The sequence below is a fragment of the Cornus florida genome, unplaced genomic scaffold, assembly GCF_030987335.1.
Source record: "Cornus florida cultivar Cherokee Brave unplaced genomic scaffold, ASM3098733v1 CherokeeBrave_3.0.0_Hap2_Chr09, whole genome shotgun sequence".
NCBI lineage: Eukaryota > Viridiplantae > Streptophyta > Magnoliopsida > Cornales > Cornaceae > Cornus > Cornus florida.
Window position 1 is genome coordinate 42,300,164 of NW_026775579.1, and position 20,004 is coordinate 42,320,167.

General features: G+C 42.4%; 1 protein-coding gene across 3 annotated transcripts in view; it reads left to right on the top strand.

Annotated features, from left to right (window-relative positions):
- Positions 1-18,814, top strand: part of LOC132273749 (uncharacterized) — a 35,647-nt gene extending 16,833 nt beyond the window's left edge. Inside the window, exons 7-8 of one of the 3 annotated variants that reach the window (XR_009470237.1) lie at positions 5,946-6,253; positions 18,442-18,814. The gene's annotated coding sequence lies outside the window, so the exon portion shown is untranslated. Of the gene's footprint in view, positions 1-5,945; positions 6,655-18,441 lie in introns of those variants that run through there. The other 2 variants (XR_009470236.1, XR_009470238.1) reach the window with 2 other exon arrangements.
- Positions 18,815-20,004: the final 1,190 nt, after the last annotated feature.

Consider the following 20,004-nt stretch of genomic DNA (forward strand, 5'->3'; position numbering starts at 1 on the left):
AGCGATCAAACTTGAGTTCAAAGCAACCAACAACGAGGCTGAATACGAGGCATTGTTAGCTGGGCTGCAGTTGGCTAAAGAGCTGAAGATCAAGAATCTAATTGCTTATAGCGATTCACAGCTAATCGTTCGGCAAGTAACTGGAGAATACGGAACCAAAGATAAGACTATGGAAGCATACCGAACCGCAGTTCTGCGTGAGGCAAAAGACTTCGATTAGATTAAGTTCATTCAGTTGCCGAGGGAGTATAATGAAGATACCGATTGCTTGGCTTGTAGTGCATCCAGTTCTGAAGAAACACTGGCTAGGGTCATCCCGGTTGACGTGTTGATCTAGCCGTCCATTTTTGATGAATTGCCCGATCCGGGCGCTCAGCAAGTTAATGTTATACTATATGAGCCGAGCTGGATTGATCCCATCATGGCTTTCGTACGTGATGGTGTGCTGCCCGAACAAAAAGATGAAGTAAGAAAAATCAGGTCCAATGCCGCGAAGTATGCTATTGTGTGTGATCAGTTGTACAGACAGTCCTTTTCGAGTCCATACTTGAAGTGTGTTACCCCAACAGAGGCTAGACAGATCATGTGAACCATTCATGAAGGTGTATGCGGAAATCATTCGGGAGGAAGATCTTTGGCACACAAAGCAATGACACAAGGGTACTTTTGGCCAAACATGGCATGGGATGCAGAAGAATTCTCTAGAAGATGCGATAAATGCCAAAGGTTCAGACCATTGATCCACCAACCACCTGAAGACTTGTACGTAATGGCCACGCCATGGCCTTTCACGCAATGGGGGATGAATGTGGTTGGCCCTCTGCCGACCGCAAGATCGCAGAACAAGTACGTTCTGCTAGCAACAGATTACTTCCCCAAGTGGGTAGAGGCAGAGCCGTACCCCAGTGTTACCCAAACTCAAGTAAGACGCTTCATCTGGAATAATATTATCTGTCGCTTTGGCATACCAAGGTTGATCGTTATGGACAATGGGACCAATCTCGATAGCAAGCAAGTGAAGGAGCTACTGGAAGAATATGGAATTAATCAAAAGTTGGCAGCAGTCAGCCATCCCCATGCTAATGGTCAAGCTGAGATCACGAACAGGACAATATTTGCTTGCATCAAGAAGAAGCTTGAAGATGAAAAAGGAAAATGGTTAGACGAGCTTCCGAACGTCTTGTGGGCTTACAGAACAACCCCAAGACGGCCGACCCGGGAGAGCCCATTCGCTATGACGTATGGCACCGAGGCAGTGATACCAATCGAGCACTTAGTTCCAATCGTTAGAAGCTTGGCATGGAATCAAAAGCAGAATGATAGAATGTTAAGGTTTAATCTTGATCTGCTGGAGGAGGAAAGGGACGCAGCTGCAATAAGGCTTGCTTCTTATCAGCAGACGCTCGTAAATAGCCATAACAAGAAGGTGAAGCACAGAGATTTCGCCCTTGGCGATCTGGTTCTGAAAAGGAAGGTGGGGATAGTCAAAAAGATGTTTTCGTCATGGGAAGGTCCATACAAGGTTGCAGAAGTCATAGGGAAGTGGGCATACGTCCTAGAGACCATGGCAGGGAGGTTGGTCAGTAAACCATGGAATGCCACGTCTTTGAAAATGTACTACTAATAGAAGTAGAATTTAATTCCGAACAGTATGCTCGTTTTGACTTGCATACTTGCAAGTGTATGAAATTCTCAAGTTCTATGAAAAAAAGTTTATTTTGCTTAAAATTAATTGGTATTCCACATAGCAGAGCAAGTGGCAACTGGCATTACGGGCCGAACGCCAAGCTCTTGCATAAAAATAAATATACGCCAAATGGCAAGGGGCATTCTAGCCGAGCGCCAGACACATAGCAGAGCAAGTGGCAACTGACATTACGAGCCGAACACCAAATTCTTGCATAAAAATAAATATATGCCAAGTGGCAAGAGGCATTCTAGCCGAGCGCCAGACACTTAGCAAAGTAAGTGGCAGCTGGCACTACAAGCTGAACGCCAAACACTTACTCAAAAATAAACATATACCGAGTGGCAAGTGGCATTCTAGCCGAGTGCCAGGCATATAGCAGAGCAAGTGGCAACTGACACTACGAGCCGAACGCCAAACTCTTGCATAAAAATAAATATATGCCAAGTGGCAAGGGACATTCTAGCTGAGCGCCAGACACATAGCAGAGCAAGTGGCAACTGGCAACTGGCACTACAAGCCGAACGCCAAACACTTGTTCAAAAATAAAAAACATATGCCGAGTGGCAAGTGGCATTCTAGCCGAGCGCCGGGCACTTAGCAAAGTAAGTGGCAGCTGGCACTACAAGCCGAACACCAAACACTTATGAAAAGTGAAATTTAAAAATTGAAATTTGAAAATTGAAACTTGAAATTAAAGAAAAAGTTAGGTATCAAGTTATTATATCATCTAGAATTGAAGAATGGAAGTTTTGCCAAAAATAGGTATTATCATTCCCAGTTCCTTCATTACAAAACAATCTTGAGGTACATGGCTTGATGTTCTGAGGATACATGAAGATACATTCAAAAAAAAAAAACTGTTGCAAGAGATTGCAGAGTGCTAGTTGGCACGATCTTCTCCAAGCTATGACTTATTGTTTCCCCTATCATTGCCCTCTGGCCCATTGTGGCCCCTCCGTTTTTAGCTGTACCATCATCCTTGGAGGGAGAGTCAAGATGAATCACCCCCTCAGTTAGCACGAGTCTGTCAGAGGCAACTGATGTGGAGGGGATGATAGTAGTAATAGGAGGAACGTCAAAGGATGGAAGGGTGGAACAACCCTTGAGGCTGCAACCTCTCTGCATTCAATAATGATATTCTCAGCAGGGTCGTAGGGTGGATTTTGGTAGTTGCTTGGTGGATGGATGTTTAAAGAGGCGTCCAGCTCATCCAGACCAGCACAAGAGCTAGATTCACCCTCAGGGGGAGAACGGTCAATAAAGCTGTCTCTATACCCTTCAGCATATCTGAGAGCACTGATTCTAGTGAAGCGGGCAAGGAGAGCTCTCATGCCACCCTCAACTTTGCCAATCATATTCAGCAAAGAAGAGCGTTCATTTAAAAGCTTTTCCTTTGAGTTGGCATGGGTCAACCGTTCAGCAATAAGTGTACGCTGAAGGTCTCCTTTCTCAGCCCTCAGTGAGTCCCTTTCAGTCAGGGCGACGTTCTTCTCAGTTTTCAGGACATCAACTTCATCCTGAAGAGAGTCCTATTCAGCCTTAAGGGCCTCCCGTTCAGCTTTCAGGGTGTCCCTCTCATTTGCCAGAACGTCTTTCTCAGTTTTCAAGGCGGTAGTTTCTTTCTCTGACTCGTTCAGCTTAGACACAAGCTCAGCGTTTTTGGCCTCAAGCCGGTTCTCCGCTTCAATGGATCTTTTAAGGCCAACAGAGAGAGACTTGAGCTTCTTGTTCAGAACCTCAATGGTCTTCTGAAAGGTGAACATTCTAAATAGAGTCTGCACAGAGGAAGGGAGGTTCTGGTCAGTTCAGCCACTAAATAGTTAAAATAGAAAAGAGACGTATCTTAATAAGAAGAAAAGTTACCTCAACGGTAGCTGTTGGGAACTGCCGGTACATCTCACCAAAGGTCATCTTGTTCTGGATTTCAAGATCATTGGGAGTCCAGAAACCCTTGTAGAAAGCAAAAGATGTGAGGGGGTCCTGGTATAAAGAATCTGTAGGGCCAATGGTCGAGCCTTCTTTACGGCTGAGCAGAGGGCGCCATAGAAGAACGGATGGTGCTAGACCAGAGGTTCTGGCAGATTCACCCTTTGGAATGAAAAGTTGAGGTGGAGGCATGGGATCAGTGATCCTGAAAGAAGCCATCCTGGTCCTCCGAGCTAGTGGGATGTTGCTTTGATCATGACCGCCCTCAGGCATTGGCCTTTTTCCCAGACTTTTCTCTGACATACCAGCTTTAACTGGAGGAGACCCTCCATTGTTCTGAGATCCCCCAGCATCCTGAGTGCTCTTTAAAGAAGTGTCAGACAGAATGTTTGAAGGCACATTGGTGGGAGCAACAGGAAGGGCCTCAGCAGAATGATCACAACACGGGTCTCAGCAGGGATGGATGCAGAAGGCCCGTCAGCAGAATGATGTGCGACTTGAGTTATAACTGGAATAGTTATGACCTGTTCTGGAGCTGAGACAGCTGAGGTGGATGATGTGGTAGCAGGTGTAGAGGAAGATATGGTAACAGGTGCAGCAGAAGGGATGGGAGCAGAATGCCTCCTCCTGCTGAAAGATGAAATCTGAATGCTCTCCATTGTAGATCCTAGGAGAGAGATGTCAGAGAGGTTGCCAGGAGTGAGCAAGTCTGTAACTGAAGGGACGTTGTTCAGCACTTTCTCTTGTAAGATGTCTAGCTTGGCCCTGCAAACGCTATAAATCAGTTCGTCATGAGGTATTTGAAGGCATTTACGAAGAAAAGTACAAAAATAGGGAAGGCAACTTTCATAGTGGCATTCAGTGGGATGTGTTTTCAGTTTTTTTATAACCAGAGATAGAGCATACTCCAAAGGTGGAGGGGATAGAGAAAGATTGGCCGAACGGAGTCCGCCAATTCCCATTGACCCCAATCAAGTTTTGTCTCCAACCTTTTTCAAAGGAGTTCTTGTTCGTACAGATCGATCGTTTTTCAATAGGATAGAAATGATAGTACTTCTCACTATGTTTGATTTTGTTAATTCGGTAGCAGAGGAGGAGGTCAATGACGTCAAGATTGAGACCCCTGTCACGGTTCAAGAGCAGAAGGACTGAAATTACCCTAAGGAAGTTAGGGTTAACTTGCAGAGGGCAAAGCCCCAATTTGTTGAAGATATAGCAGAAAAATGGATGTAAGGGGAACCTAATTACGTTTAAGTGGACAGCAGAGAATAAAATCTCCCCAGGAAGGAGACCCTCACCAGAGCTCCCATCCAGGTTTGTGGGGTAGATCCTGAGAGAAACGTCATTGGGAATGCTATTTTTGGAATGAATGGCATTCAAATTAGGGGGAGCCATGGAGAAGGGGAGGAATTTTTGATAATGAATGTTTTTCTTTCAAAAAAAAAAAAAAAAATAGTTAAAAAAAAAAAAACTGACCTTGAGGAAGGAGTTTGTGAAGTACTCTGCAACAGCACAAGAGCCAAATCGCGAAGGAAAAACTCGCCGGAAAATGCAGGAAGATGACAGAAGAGACTCGAGAAGACAACAACGGAGGATAAAAGTAGAATATGTTAAAGGAAGACAAGGATTGAGAGGATTATGGTTTTTAAAGAGAAGAAATGGAGGCGACACAGAATTCGAAAGGTTAAGGTAAAAGTGGCGTAGCAGATCTCGGAGTCTGGGTCTTCGTGCCAGCCGTTCGATTCCCTATGTCATCACTCCGAGCCATCAGACCAAGATTGTGTCTTTTCAATTATCTTACCCTAATTAATTAAGGGAGAGATTATGAGGGCAGATGAAGACACCAAAAGTGACCCGGGCTTGGTATGATTCATATTGCTAAGAACGGGTCAGGTGGGGATAACCAAGACGAAGTAAGTCCTCGCTGAATGGGCCCAGGTCCAGAAAGTCAGTAAGGAAGCCCACATTGCGATGAAAGGAGTTGGGCCCAAGTAAAAGGAAAGAAGATAGGTCCAGCCCATGAGTGATTGTAACCGTCTATAAATAGACGGAAATGAGAGGGAAAAGGGGTTGAAAAAAATTGTTTGAAGTGCACCATTTCTCTTTCTAGATTGGGGAAAATTTAAGTGTTTCTTCAATGATTTATGTCCTAATTCCAGCTACCAAGATTTTAGGTATACACTTCATGATTACTAGTTTCATAGGTTTAATGAATACTACTAATGAAATTTAGTCCAGAAGATTTAGAGTTTCAAACATGAAGTTTTCTGTTGTGATGAAGAGCAGATTGAAGCAGTTCTAACTCAGTTGATGGCTTTCTATATGACAGATGGCATCAGTGTTCTTTAAGGAGGCGGTCTCTCGGCTTGTTAGTTCATTCAATGATCGTTGTCGTGTGATATATGGACCAGGGGTTCGAATCCTTGAAAACACTTACGGCCAAGGAGTGTGAAAGTGTTCGGCTTATTTGATGATGATACCTTGTAAACTCGAATGCCAATTTATATCCTCTGTGCGCTTCACACAAATTTCAAATCAACGGAATCTAATTCATTTCTCACCATGTCCGCTAGATTGTTGTTCTGTGTACTGGCCGGGGCCCATTGCTCATTTATTTTTGCCGGGTGCTGTGCGAAGGTTCGCTTCTAAGGCCCGCTTGCTAACTGTTCTCGGTTGTTGTTTATCATTTAAGCTTAAATGCAAGTAGTGTTTATGTTAGGTTGTTGTTTATCAATAATTGAAATATTGTTTGATAACACGGAAATGCTGAGCTTGTTTTGAAAATGAAAAACAAAGAACATTGTCTGTTAACCTTAAATTATTTAAAGAAAAATATAACAAAATAAGTTGTTTAGTAATTCTAAAATGTTTGAAGAAATTGAAAATGGAGACATAGCCTTCTTCTAGAAATTGTCTGAAGCCTATTTTTTATTTTTATTTTTAGTTTGGGACTTGCACGTGCTCATCTTCATGGTATGTTGATCAAAGCAATTTTTTTATTTATTTTTAACCTGGCAATGGTTAGAGAGTTAGGAATTAGTGGGAGTTAGGGGAAGGGGATTTGAACTTGGGAGCATATGGTGGGGGCACTTATGGCCTGCCCTTTACCACTCGGACCACCATACTTCAGAAATTTTTTTGCAAATGTGCAAACTCTCTTTTATTATAATCGCACTCTAATTTTAAAAGATTTGACATTTTCTGATTTTATAAATAAATTGATTATTTTATCTCAAATACCACAGCTGCCTTTTGAGATGTTTTCGTTTCCCCCCTCTCGGATCTTTAACCTATTTGGTCTCCCGCATTGCTTGACCCTTTCTCAATTCTCCTTGTGTCTCTTAATTTCAATAACTGCCAATTCGTAGGACCACCGGCACTGCAGCCGCCACCACCATGCGAAGCCACTCCAATGATTGCTTGCTTTAGAATCATGGGATAATTCCAAAAAAAATGGATTTTTGGAGGTAAAAGGTAAAAAAGATTGAGTCAAACTTTAGTTTTCCAAATAAATGGAGTTTTATGAAAGGCTGACGTGAACATGGAAATTTGTTGCGAAATGACCCAACTACCCATTGAATTAATCTGCCCTTTCTCTCTCTTCATCATTTTAGCATGCCTCTGCCTCGCCATTGACACAGCCAAAGGTAAGTAAGAGTGCGGTAAGGAATAGAGTTGGCTTTCTGAAGTTCAATTTGAAGACAGATATGAAGATTTGATTTGTTAAATTGTTTATTCTCTTCTATGACTCCAGGATTTCTTAATCCAATAATCTAGAGATAGCATCTTCTTGTGGACTTTGTTCCTTCTCTTTACTCGAGAGACTTTTGGCCTATCATCCCTCTTTGAGTATAAAGTCTTTGCCCTTCTTGCCAGTCCTTATTTGCAGACGTCCCTCTTGGTTCGCTCAAATTTCTAATAGAGGGGGAAAGTCTAGCTTTCTGGTACCCATCATGATCAAAATTTCTTGTCGTCTTCGGAAATAGCATATTTTCATCGGAGCCTGAACTCAACGTGGAATCGTGACAGAGTCGATGGTTTATGTGTTGGTTTTTGTGTGCCGGAGCTTGAAGTCACCTCGGCATCACGACTTCCTTGCTGATTTTTCTCTTCTTCGACTATGTCAACGGGAGGAAGGGAGCCATCAATCCCTAAAGTGATAAAAGAGAGAAATGACAAATCAATTAAATGGGTAGTTGGATCATTTCATAACAAATTCTTATGCCCACGTCAGCCTTTCATAAGACTCCATTATTTGAAAAATTGAAGTTTGACTCTGAAGATGCAAAGATTTTTCTATCTTTCTTTTTACAGAATCTTATTACATTTTCAATAATCAAAAATCAAATCCCCTAGTTCATTCTCTTCACTGCCCTTTTATAGGCAATTACAAGTGCTGCTGGTTTATCTCTTTTGGGCCTTCTTTCCAATGGGCTCGGTCCTCTTCAGTGGATCCTCCAAGCTCAGCCCATTCCGTGGTGCTTTTGTATGGGCTATACTTCAATTGTTTGCCTCGATCCCATGCCAGCGAGCTATAACCGGCCCATATCACTTATTGTATTCTCAACTGTCCCCATAATTACTCCCTATTAATTAGGGGGTAATTATTAGAGGCTGCTAATCATGACCTGACGGCTCGAGAAGATCGCATGGGAGAATGGACGGTTAGATTTGGGGGTCGGCGCTTCGAGATTCAAAAAACTCCTCGCTTTCCTGACTCCTCGGCCCTCGGGCCCACCTTGTCTTTATAAGCCTTATAGATGTTCCATCGATTCTCTTTACCGTCTCCATCTCACTTTTTTGTTGCTCGAATCTTCTCCGGCGATTTCTTACAAAAGCTCTTTTTTCCAGCGACCTTGCAGTACTCTTTGATGTCCTCACTCTCTGAGGTTAGTTTCATTTACCTTTTTCTTTCTGAAGACCTCTTTTTCTTCCTTAAAATCCTCATTCATTCTCACAATGACTGTAGATCTAGACGTTCTTCGCATGAGACTTCATCTTCCTGACGATATACAAATTAGAAATTGCCCTAAAGAGGTGAATATTAGAACCGGTGCTGGCCTTCTTCCCGGCGAGGTTCTGTTTTCACACCTTCATCTTAACCTCCTTTGGTTCCCTTTGCATCCCTTTTTTTGTTACATTTTTAATAAATTGAAACTTTCCCCTTTGCAAGTAAACCCAAATTTCATTAGGATTTTATCTGTTATGTTGCTTCTGATCCGTGACAGAGGTCTATATCTGGACCTCGTAGATCTTCTCCTCTGTTACAAGGTTAGTAAAATCAGAACTAATGAACCGTTTTACCACTTCTACCCCATTGAGAAGAGGTCCATCTGCAAAGATAAGTTCAAACCCGAGAAGGGTTGGAGGAAAAATATAATTGGGGTTAGGGGAGCCTGGTTTTCTCTAGCTGCAGAGGATTTCCCTATCTCGAGCGCTTTTGGAGAGTGCTCTGTCTCTTCTTATAAAAAATACTGTCCTTGCGAGATTTGCATTCCTCGTTTTTGTACTTTCTTATGCCGTTCCTTAGGCATTCCTTAGGATTATTTGAGCTACGGTGTGTGTAGGGATAGGGATAACTACCTGAAGCAGTACGTTCTGACCGACATTCCCTCCTGCTCGGACCTCCTCACTTCAGACAACCTCCTTGCTCTCTCAGCCCTCGGCAAGACAATGAGTCAACTCCAGATCCCTTCCTTTGGCAGGAGGAAAACTGCCCCCAGGCCCGTTGCTGCCCCTGCAGCAACTTCTTCTCCAGCTTTAGTATCTTCCTCCACCACCATTTCTGATACCACTCCTTCCACTGATCCGATTGTGACGGCTATTGACCCGATCTCCAACACAACGACCGCTAGTCCGAACGTGACCCCCTCTGTCAACAACCTTCCCAGCTCTACTACTGCTTCTGCACGGGAAAAGACAAGAGGAAAAAGGCATCAGCCTGATAGTGCCCTCAGCCTCGATGATGTTCCTTTGTCACAGAGGGTTAGGCCTTCTGGGCCGAATGTGTCCGTGCATCCTCTAACCAGGCCTCCTCTGACTAGGTCCCCTACCCCTTCTGGGCATGCCTCTGCCTCAGGAACGGCACCATGGAACCCTCGTTTCATTCGAACTGACGAATCGTCTGTAAAGCCGAACGAGACCATGTTCAAGGATGGTCAGACCACTATGGCATACTACAGGAGCATGTGGACTCCTAAGGACATTGAGGTAGCCAAGGGTCTGTCTCAAAAGGAAGTGTTTAGCCGGTTTCCCTTATCTGCCATGGAGGTAACTTCTGCCTCTTAGTCAATGAATCATTATACAGTCTTTACACTTGATTTCTTCTAACCATCTGCTCGGCTTAACCAGTTGTCATGTATATCTCTACAGACCCTGTACGGGATGATGGCTATGCAAAAGCAGGTTGAGCTGGTGAATGCCAAGGTTCGCACGCTCTCTGACAGCCTTGGTACAGCTAACAAGGAGAACGATGCTTTGGCTGCCCAGAAGACCGGGTTGATGGTTCAGCTTGGCAAAGTTGAAAAGGAGAGGGACTCCCTGAAGAAGGAGAAGGACTCTCTTCAGGATGAGAGGAATGCTTTGCAGCTCGAGAAGAGCGTTTGGCATACCGAGCGAGAATCCTTTAAGGCTGAAAAGGAAGAACTGCTACGCCTTCTGAGTGATGAGCAATCCACTCGGATGGCTTTTGAGAAAAAGGCTTTGGACGAGCGCAATGCTTTACTCGACACCATTAGTATGGTAAATGGTGGTATGCTAGCTCTGCACGCTCGGTTTTCCAGAGTTGGGGCCCTCAGATATACTCAGGGGTTCCGAGAAGATTATGCCTATCGTGTTCCGGGTGAGGGTCAGACTGGTTCTACCCCTGATGAGGTTGACAGGGAGCTGGAGATTGATCCTCCGGGTATTTATGCCGATCCAGACTCCACCCCTGCTGAGGGCATATTTGATGAGTGCCAAGAGATTGCCTCTTCCCGGATCACTCCTACTCCTTCTACCGCTCTGACTTTGGACGTTCTTCCTCTGTCCATTGTGACTCCATCTGTCACAGCTGCTGAAGATAACCCTCGGCGGAATGATTCTTCTAATGCTATTGAGGATAGGACTCAGCAGAATGATTCTGTCATTCAGCTCGATTCTCCTCCCCGTGAGGATGGTAACGCCAACAATGATGAGGAGGGCGTTCAGCACCATCAAGAAGCTGACGGGGCAAATGCTTATAGTTAGAACCTTTTTGATGTATTGACCTTCCTTCTTTTGTATTTTTGCCATCTATATGCCTCATCATTTTTTGTAACTCTTAAGCTTTATCATTAATGAGATGGCCGACTTTTGATTGAACTCTTACCATAAATCCTTTGATTTAGTGATTCAATGCTATCTGATCTGGTTCTTCTCTGTATGTCAGTATTTGGCCAGCAAAAGTTTTTTGCGCAAGTTTCTGGCGTTTGGCTCATGGTGCCAGTTGCCACTTACTTTGCTGAGCGGTTGGCGCTCGGCTAGAATGCCATTTTCTACTCTCATTCTTTTATTTTTTAGCAAGTTTTTGGCGTTCGGCTCATAGTGCCAGTTGCCACTTACTTTGCTGAGTGGTTGGCGCTCGGCTAGAATGCCACTTGCCACTTTTACTCTTTTATTTTTTTGGCAAGTTTTTGGCGTTTGGCTCATAATGCCAGCTGCCACTTACTTTGCTGAGTGGTTGGCGCTTGACTAGAATGTCACTTGCCACTTTCACTCTTTTATTTTTTGGCAAGTTTTTGGCGTTCGGCTCATAATGCCAGCTGCCACTTTCATTGCTAATTTTTAAACATTTAATTTTTTCATAAGAAGATAGCTCTTTATAGATTTCAAAATTTCATTCATTCGTGCGTACACAATTTAAGAATGATCAATGATAAAATTGGAACTCGATTTTCTATTGATAATACCTTTTCAGGGACGTAGCATTCCATGGCTTGTTGACCAGCCTTCCGGCCATGGTTTCTAAAGTGTAAGCTCCATTCCCTAAGACTTCTGCAACTTTATATGGGCCTTCCCAAGTTGCCACCATTTTCTTAACCATTCCTACATTCTTCTTCAGAACCAGATCACCTTGTGCAAAGTCTCTGTGCTTTACCTTTTTGTTATGGCTATTCATAAGTGTCTGTTGGTAGGACGCAAGCCTTACTGCCGTTGCATCTCTTTTTTCCTCCAACATATCGAGGTTAAACCTCAACATACTGTCGTTATGCTCTTGGTTCCATGCCAAGCTTCGGACAGTCGGAACCAAGTGTTTGACCGGTATAACTGCCTCGGTACCATATGCCAAGGCGGATGGGCTTTCTTCGATCGGTCGCCTTGGGGTCGTTCTATAAGCCCACAAGATGTTCGACAGTTCGTCTAACCATTTTCCTTTCTTATCTTCAAGCTTCTTTTTTATGCAAGCAAAGATTGTTCTATTCGTGATTTCTGCTTGTCCATTAGCCTGGGGATGACTTACTGCCGCCAGCTTTTGATTAACTCCATATTCCTTTAACAACTCTCTTACTTGCTTGCTGTCAAGGTTGGTCCCATTATCCATGACGATTGACCTCGGAACACCAAAACGGCAAATAATATTACTCCAAATGAACCGTCTCACATGAGTCTGAGTCACGCTCGGGTACGGCTCTGTTTCCACCCACTTAGTAAAGTAATTTGTAGCCAACAGCATATACTTATTCTGAGCTCTGGCAGTTGGCAGAGGACCAACCACATCCATCCCCCATTGTGCGAAAGGCCATGGTGTGGCCATTACGTGCAAGTCCTTAGGTGGTTGGTGGATCAGTGGTCTGAACCTTTGGCACCTATCGCACCTTCTAGATAATTCTTCCGCATCTCGCGACATGTTCGGCCAGAAGTACCCTTGTGTCATTACTTTGTGCGCTAAAGACCTTCCTCCTGAATGGTTTCCACATACACCTTCATGAATAGCTCGCAGTATCTGCCGAGCCTCTGTGGGGGTGACGCACTTTAAGTACGGCCCGGAAAAAGATCTTCTGTACAACTGGTTATGCACTATGGCGTACTTTGCAGCATTCGATTTGATTTTCCTAACCTCATCTCTTTGTTCAGGCAGAGTACCATCCCGGATGTAAGTTATGATCGGATCAATCCAACTTGGCTCATATGGAATAACATTCACTTGCCAAGGATTTGAGCCCGAAGGTTCTTTAAAAATAGATGGCTGGTTTAATATTCCTGTTGGAATCACCCTTGCCAATGTTTCTCCAGAACCCGAGGCACTACATGCTAACCGATCGGCATCCTCGTTATGCTCTCTTGGTATTTGAATGAATTCAATTTTTTCAAAGTTTTTGGCTTCCCGCATAACAGCAGAATGATATACTTCCATCGTTTCATCTTTAGTTTCATACTCGCCATTCACCTGCCGAACAATTAATTGCGAGTCACTAAAAACAGTCAAATTCCTGACCTTCAGCTCCTTGGTAAGCTTAAGTCCTGCCAGCAGTGCTTCATACTCCGCTTTATTGTTGGTAGCTCTGAATTCAAGCTAGAGCGCTTGATTTAAGGACGTACCTTCTGGCGCTTGTAGTTTGATCCCAATGCCTGCACCCATCTGATTTGAGGATCCATCGACAAAGAGTTTCCACAAGCAACCACGAAGGTCTTCCTCCATGTCCTCTGAATCACACTCTAGTAAAAAATCTGCCACCGCTTGCCCTTTAACTGCCATTCTGGGTTCATATGTGATATCAAATGAGCTTAACTCTATGGCCCACTTCGTCATCCTTCCTGAGAGGTCTGGTTTGTGCAGGATTATTCTGATAGGGAAAGTGGTTAGAACGATGATAGGATGGGATTCATAATAATGCCTGAGCTTTCTTTTCGCATGCACTAGCGAGAGTATCATCCGCTCCGCCTTTCAATAACGTCGTTCGGCCTCAGTCATTGTCTTGCTAACATAGAACACTGGATATTGCTTCCCCTCTGCACAGCGGATCAAAACGCCACTTGTCGCGATGCTGGATACTCCAAGATATAAAAATAGCTTTTCGCCTGGTCCTGGAGCTGACAGGACCGGAAGGTTCTACATATACTCTTTCAAAGCAGTTAATGCTAGGCGCTGTTCATCCCCCCAAACTTGCCTGCCATGGCTTCGTATTGTGTCAAAAAATGGTTTGCAGCGATTTGACAATTTGGAAATGAACCGGCTCAGTGCAGCGATCCGTCCCGTAAGTGTTTGCACTTTTTTGACTGTCGTCGACTCGGCATTCTTAGTCAGAGCTTCTGCTTGGGCAGGGCTTGCCTCTATGCTTCTGTGATTAACCACATGTCCCAGGAATTGGCTGGAACTTACACCAAATGAGCACTTTGTTGGATTGAGCTTCATTCCATATTGCCTCAACACATCAAATACGTCTCGCAGATGTTTTAGATGGTCAACTTTCTTCTTACTTTTTACCACCATGTCATCAATGTAAGCTTCCTCGGTCTTCCCTATTTGGCCCTTGAAATTTTTGCTAATAAGTCTTTGGTAAGTTGCTCCGGCGTTCTTCAGTCTGAATGGCATGACTTTGTAGCAATACGTCCCGCGTTCGGTAACGAAAGAAGTTTTCTCTTCATCAGCAGAATCCATGGGGATCTAATTGTAACCTGAATAAGCATCTAAAAAGGTTAAACGCTCATACCCAGTAGTAGCATCCATCATTTGATCAATTTTCGGCAGCGGAAAGCTATCCTTCGGACAGGCTTTGTTCAAATTGGTGAAATCAATGCATACTCGCCATTTCCCATTCTTCTTCTGCACCACAACAACGCTTGACAACCAGTCAGGATAATACATTTCTCTCACAAACCCCGCATCAAGCAGTCTGTCAACCTCCTCGGCAATGATCCGGTTGCGCTCGGGAGCAAACCGTCGCTGCTTCTGCTTTACAGGTCTTGCATTGGAATTAACGTTCAAGGAGTGACAGGATACAGAAGGATCGATCCCAGGCATATCTAGGTGGCTCAATGCAAATACATCGGCGTTTTGAGACAAGAAATTAATTAACTCCTGTTTCTCCTCCACGGCGAGTCATTTCCCCACTCTGGTTGTTCGTTCCGGTCGGAACCGATCGATCTGCACTTCAACCAGGGATTCTTCGGTCAAGTCCACTGCCTCCTCCTCCCCACTCTGCTTGGAGCGAGGTTCCTGTAATTGCTATCTCGGGCTTGGTGAACAGATGGGAACTTTCCCTTTTCCAGCATTCTTCAGCGTTACTGAATAACATTCCTTAGCTGCAACCTGGTCCCCATGAATGTCAATCACCTTGGTTCCGTCTGGCCCCAGGCATCTCATTACTTGATGCAGAGTGGAAGGAACACCTTGAACTCTGTGGATCCATCCTCTGCCCATCAGAAGGTTGTAAGAGGGATGAATCTCGACAACCACAAAGGTCTCAATCAGAACCCTTTCTGTAGCGTGTACTGCTACCTCCACCGTACCAATGGGCTCCACTCATTTTCCATCAAACCCTAGCAAAGGATTCCCAGTGGATTTGAGCCGGTCCGGCTTGATCTCAAGCCAATCAAATGTGTCCCTTGGCATGACGTTCGCACTACTTCCAGGATCAACCAGAACTCTGCGTACCAAACATTCGGCTACCGTCAAACTAACAACCAACGGGTCCTCATGAGGGATCTGAACACGCAATAAATCTGTTCTATTAAACTTTATTTGTGTTGATGCGTTCTGTTGGTGCAGAGAGTTTACACTGCGTATCCTCCTCCTCATCTGTGCCTGGCGAAGGCGTGTTCGAAGCACTTTATCTGACTCCTCAGTAGGCTCAGGCTGGTCGTGAATTGCATTGATTATTCGAACTGGTTGCGTATTGTGAGAGTTCAACTTCTGACTCCTCTTCACGTGCTCCATTGGTCGGTTCTGTTCCACCGCCGGACCTTTAATATAACTTGCGAACTCCCCTCTGGCGATCAGCATCTCTACCTGTCTCCTTAAGTTCCTGCATTCATTAGTCTGATGGCCAAAGTCAGAATGAAATGCACAATGCTTAGACTGATCCCTCTGTTTGAGGGGCTGTCTGATTGGTAAAGGAGATCGGAACTTATCTTTTTTTTCTTGGTACAGCCTTGCTAAGGTAACTTTCAATGGAGCAACCAACTCTTCCTCCCTGGGCCTCTTCTCAGATTTCCACGAGGGCTGACGCTGTGGCTGAACTTGCTTTTATCTGATCTTTGCTTTGGTATTTTCCTCTGTTGATATGACAAATGTCTTCCGAGCGTTAGCCACCTCTTCTTCTTCCAAGCGCACAAATCCATCAGCTCTTTCATTAAGTTCATCCATAGTCTTCGGCGTATTCACTACCGAACTTGTGTGGAATGGAGTGCCACGAGTCATGGCCAGTATAAATGCTTGAACTGCCGTAGAAGGATGACATTCAATCACCATACTCTTAGTAAGGTTAAACTTGGTCAGGAAAGCTTGGAGACGCTCATCCTCATGCTGCTTCATTGTGAATAGGCTCGAAATGTCCTTTGCTGGACGCTTATTTCCATAATATTGGCTTATGAGCCGATCGCACAAGCTTAGGAAACTATCCACTGAGCCCCTCGGCAGGTTCTTGAACCAATTAAGCGTTGGTCCAGCTAGACTTGTAGGGAACCATTTGCACATCAATGAATCATTCTCAGTGTTCAGAGCTATTTTCAACTGGATATGATACACATGATCAATCGGATCGGTCGTTCCGTCGAACAGGATGAAAATGGGCATGGAAAATTTTCTCGGACTCGGAGCATTCAGAATTTCATTGGTGAACGGTGAATCAACTGTTCGAGCTGCTGAACGGAGGGCTTCATTTTCCCTCTGGAACCCTGTGATTGCTCTCTGATCTACAGATCTCCTCTTTGAGCTACGATAGTCGAACGTCGCCACGGAAGGCCGATAAGTCGGATCGAATGATCTATCCTTAACAAACCCTTTGTGCCACGGCGGTATAGCTTTGTGACGATCAAACTCAATTGCTTCTCTTCGGCTGGGCGTTTCTTGATGTGGATCGAAAGTCATGGCTTCGTTTCGCCTGATCTGTTCACGCCGTGGATCCACATGAGTTGATCCTTCACGATCATCAACGCGACTAGGATTTGGCGGCAAATCGTTTGGCCGGACCTCCTCGCGGTGAAGATCTGTCTAATTGTTCCCTACCTCCTCGCCGTGACGTGCCGCATCGGTACGTGCAACTTCTTCTCCTACCGGGAGCGGTCGCGGATTCACCGGAACTTCTTGACTCTGCATTTCAGTCCTTAGATCCGCATTCTCTCTCCGGAGAGCTTCGATCATGCTCATCAACTCATCAAGTTTCATCTGCTGGACGTTCTCTACCGTATTGGAGTTCTCACCCCCTATCATGATTCCGGAGCGAAGCAAAGGCATGAATTACGAATTCCTAACCAGATCTGAGCGTCACCGATGCGAATTCCATCAGATCTGGACTCAACTTCACCGAATCGTGGTCACCGTTTGCTAGATCTGAGCTTTTCTAGCTTTGAACTCACCGGATCTAACTGCAATTTGAACAAATCACAGTTGCGTAATTCTGAAGCAAATGCCTCAAAATCAACAATAAGCAAGAATCTTCCCTGAACAAACTACAATCTCACTGATCTGGATTCAACTTCCAGAAATCAAACTTTGTGCTCACGAATTTGCTTGAATTAACATGATATTGATCAAGTTCGAATCGATCTTCTTCGTCATTCCCACAGACGGCGCCAATTGAAGATGCAAAGATTTTTCTATCTTTCTTTTTATAGAATCTTATTACATTTTCAATAATCAAAAATCAAATCCCCTAGTTCATTCTTTTCACTGCCCTTTTATAGGCAACTACCAGTGCTGCTGGTCTATCTCTTTTGGGCCTTCTTTCCAATGGGCTCGGTCCTCTTAAGTGGATCCTCCAAGCTCGGCCCATTCCGTGGTGCTTTTGTATGGGCTATACTTCAATTGTTTGCCCCGATCCCATGCCAGCGAGCTATAACCGGCCCATATCACTTATTGTATCCTCAGACTCTTATCTTTTGACCTTCTACGGTTCTACCTACAAAACTCAATTTTTTTGGAATTATCCCTAGAATCAACTCATGTATTTGGGAATTGAAGGAATCACTGCATGTGCCTTCTTAATATTCTGCGATCAAAAAAGCTCCTGTTAGTGGTTCAAACAATTAAACCACAGCATTGGTCAAAGCTACACAAAGCATCTTAGCAAGAGAACTTGACTAGAAAGAGAAATTAAAAGACATAGTTTGTTATGTAGGATTAATTGATGCAAGAACATAACAGAACAAGCAAAGAAGGGAAAAAGTAAAATATTTTATTTATGATAAAAATAATAATTATGATATTATAAAATAAAAGATAATGCATTAACTAGAGGAAGAAAGAAAGCTGTTATAATCAAATCTCAAATTATGTATAAACTTTAGAAGTGTCATGATCCCAACGATTGAGAGGGGAGCTGAGAATTTTTGTATATTACAAAATTGTGAGTGTACAGTGCCAAAGCAAGCCAAAAAATCAATCATTAAATTTTTTTTCGTTTCTAATTCCTTAGTTGGCTTGTGCTATACTTTGAATTAAACAACTTGTAATAAAAATAAAATACTTTATCCAAATCTTTTGAATGCAACATACATAATATATGTAGGGAAAAAATGTTTAGAGCATTTTCAGCAGTATGTTAAAGTAGTCTTTTGTGTAAAATATATACTGCCACATATATTGTGTAAATTTTTAAAACATATATGTAAAATTGTTATGTATTTTATACAGTCTTTTTACACAGTCACATCAGCATATTTCTCATTATCTCCCGAGAGCATCTAATCTTTCTACCAGAGAGGATTCGAGCTATGTCTTAGGCTTTTCCTCATGAGTCTCTTCGGCGCGAAAGCTAGTTTCCCAGTGGATTAGAAGCAAGGAGAGGAACGAAGTCCAAGCTATCACATACACAGAAGACCTTTCCGCTCCTTGGTGACAGTTCATAGCTTCTGGGACGTGTCCTTTCTTTTAGTCGGTTTTGGTTGAGAAGATAGTTGGCTAATTCTTATTTAGAGCAGAATCAACCCCATACTAAGAAGGTTTGTAAAAATTATGTGGATCCAGGCACGATACTGATTGATTGTTATTGGAACAAAAGGTGTAAAACAACTTTAAAATAAATAATCCAAATTTATTTATTTATTTATTATTATTTTTTTTGTGTAAATCTATTATGAAACTTCAGATTTACAAATATATATATATATATACATACACACACACACAACGATTGGGGTGCTCCTAGAATTTTCATCTTTAGAAAAATTAAAATCATCAAGTCTAATTGAATTTTTTTGGGGCTATTATTAAATTTCTCTATTGATTGAGGCCTAATAATAGAAGGAAATGATATTTTTAGAGAGGTTATAATATATAAAGATAAAAAAGGGAGACAATATTCCTACTCCACTTTTCAATATTTGCACTACAATTTTAAATAAAATGGCAATTATAACCTTAACTTTACAAGTAAATAATTATTAATTTTTAAATGACACAACAGTCCTTTCATATTTTCTCCTTATCTAATCTTTAATATTTTAAATATCTTTTGACAACACAAATAAAATAAAATAAATTTTGGAATAATTTTTTTTATGGGACCAAAATAAAATAAAATATTATTATGTTGAATAAATTGCCTCTTTTGACCTAATCAAAAAAATAAAAAGTAACCATTTGAAAAATTATCTCTTTTGTCAAAAATAATAATAATAATAAAAAAATAAAAAGAACAAAAGGAAGATGATTAAATTTTTTTTATTTTATTTTTTTTATTTATCTCTTTTAATTAGACCAAAAAAAAAAAAATGTTATTTTTATCGAATAAATTATTTCTTTTGACATGACCCATCAAAAATTACCAAAAAATAAAGTTACCTCTTTTGACATAATTGAAAAAAAGTTATTTTTGTTGAATAAATATCTCTTTCGATTGTACCCAAAAAAAAAAAAAATTACTATGGAATAAATTATCGCTTTTGACTGTCAAAAATAAAATTATTAGTATTATTTTCTTAGAGAGGACTTCTGGAAAAAACAAAAAGAAAGGAAAAAAAAATTGTAAAGAAGGTAAAAAAAAATATATATTTAAAGTTTGTATAAAGGATAGTTATGACATTATAAATTAAGGAATTGTGTATTAATGAATTCAAGGACCTTGTCATTTCTTTAAAAGAAAATGATAAATGGAGTGCAATTGGAAAAAAGTAGAGTTCGTTCAAATATAGTCTCCTAAAAAACAATTGGGGCCAAAAATAAATTAAAAAAAAGAAAACCAGAGAAGGTGAGAAAGGATAGGATCTTT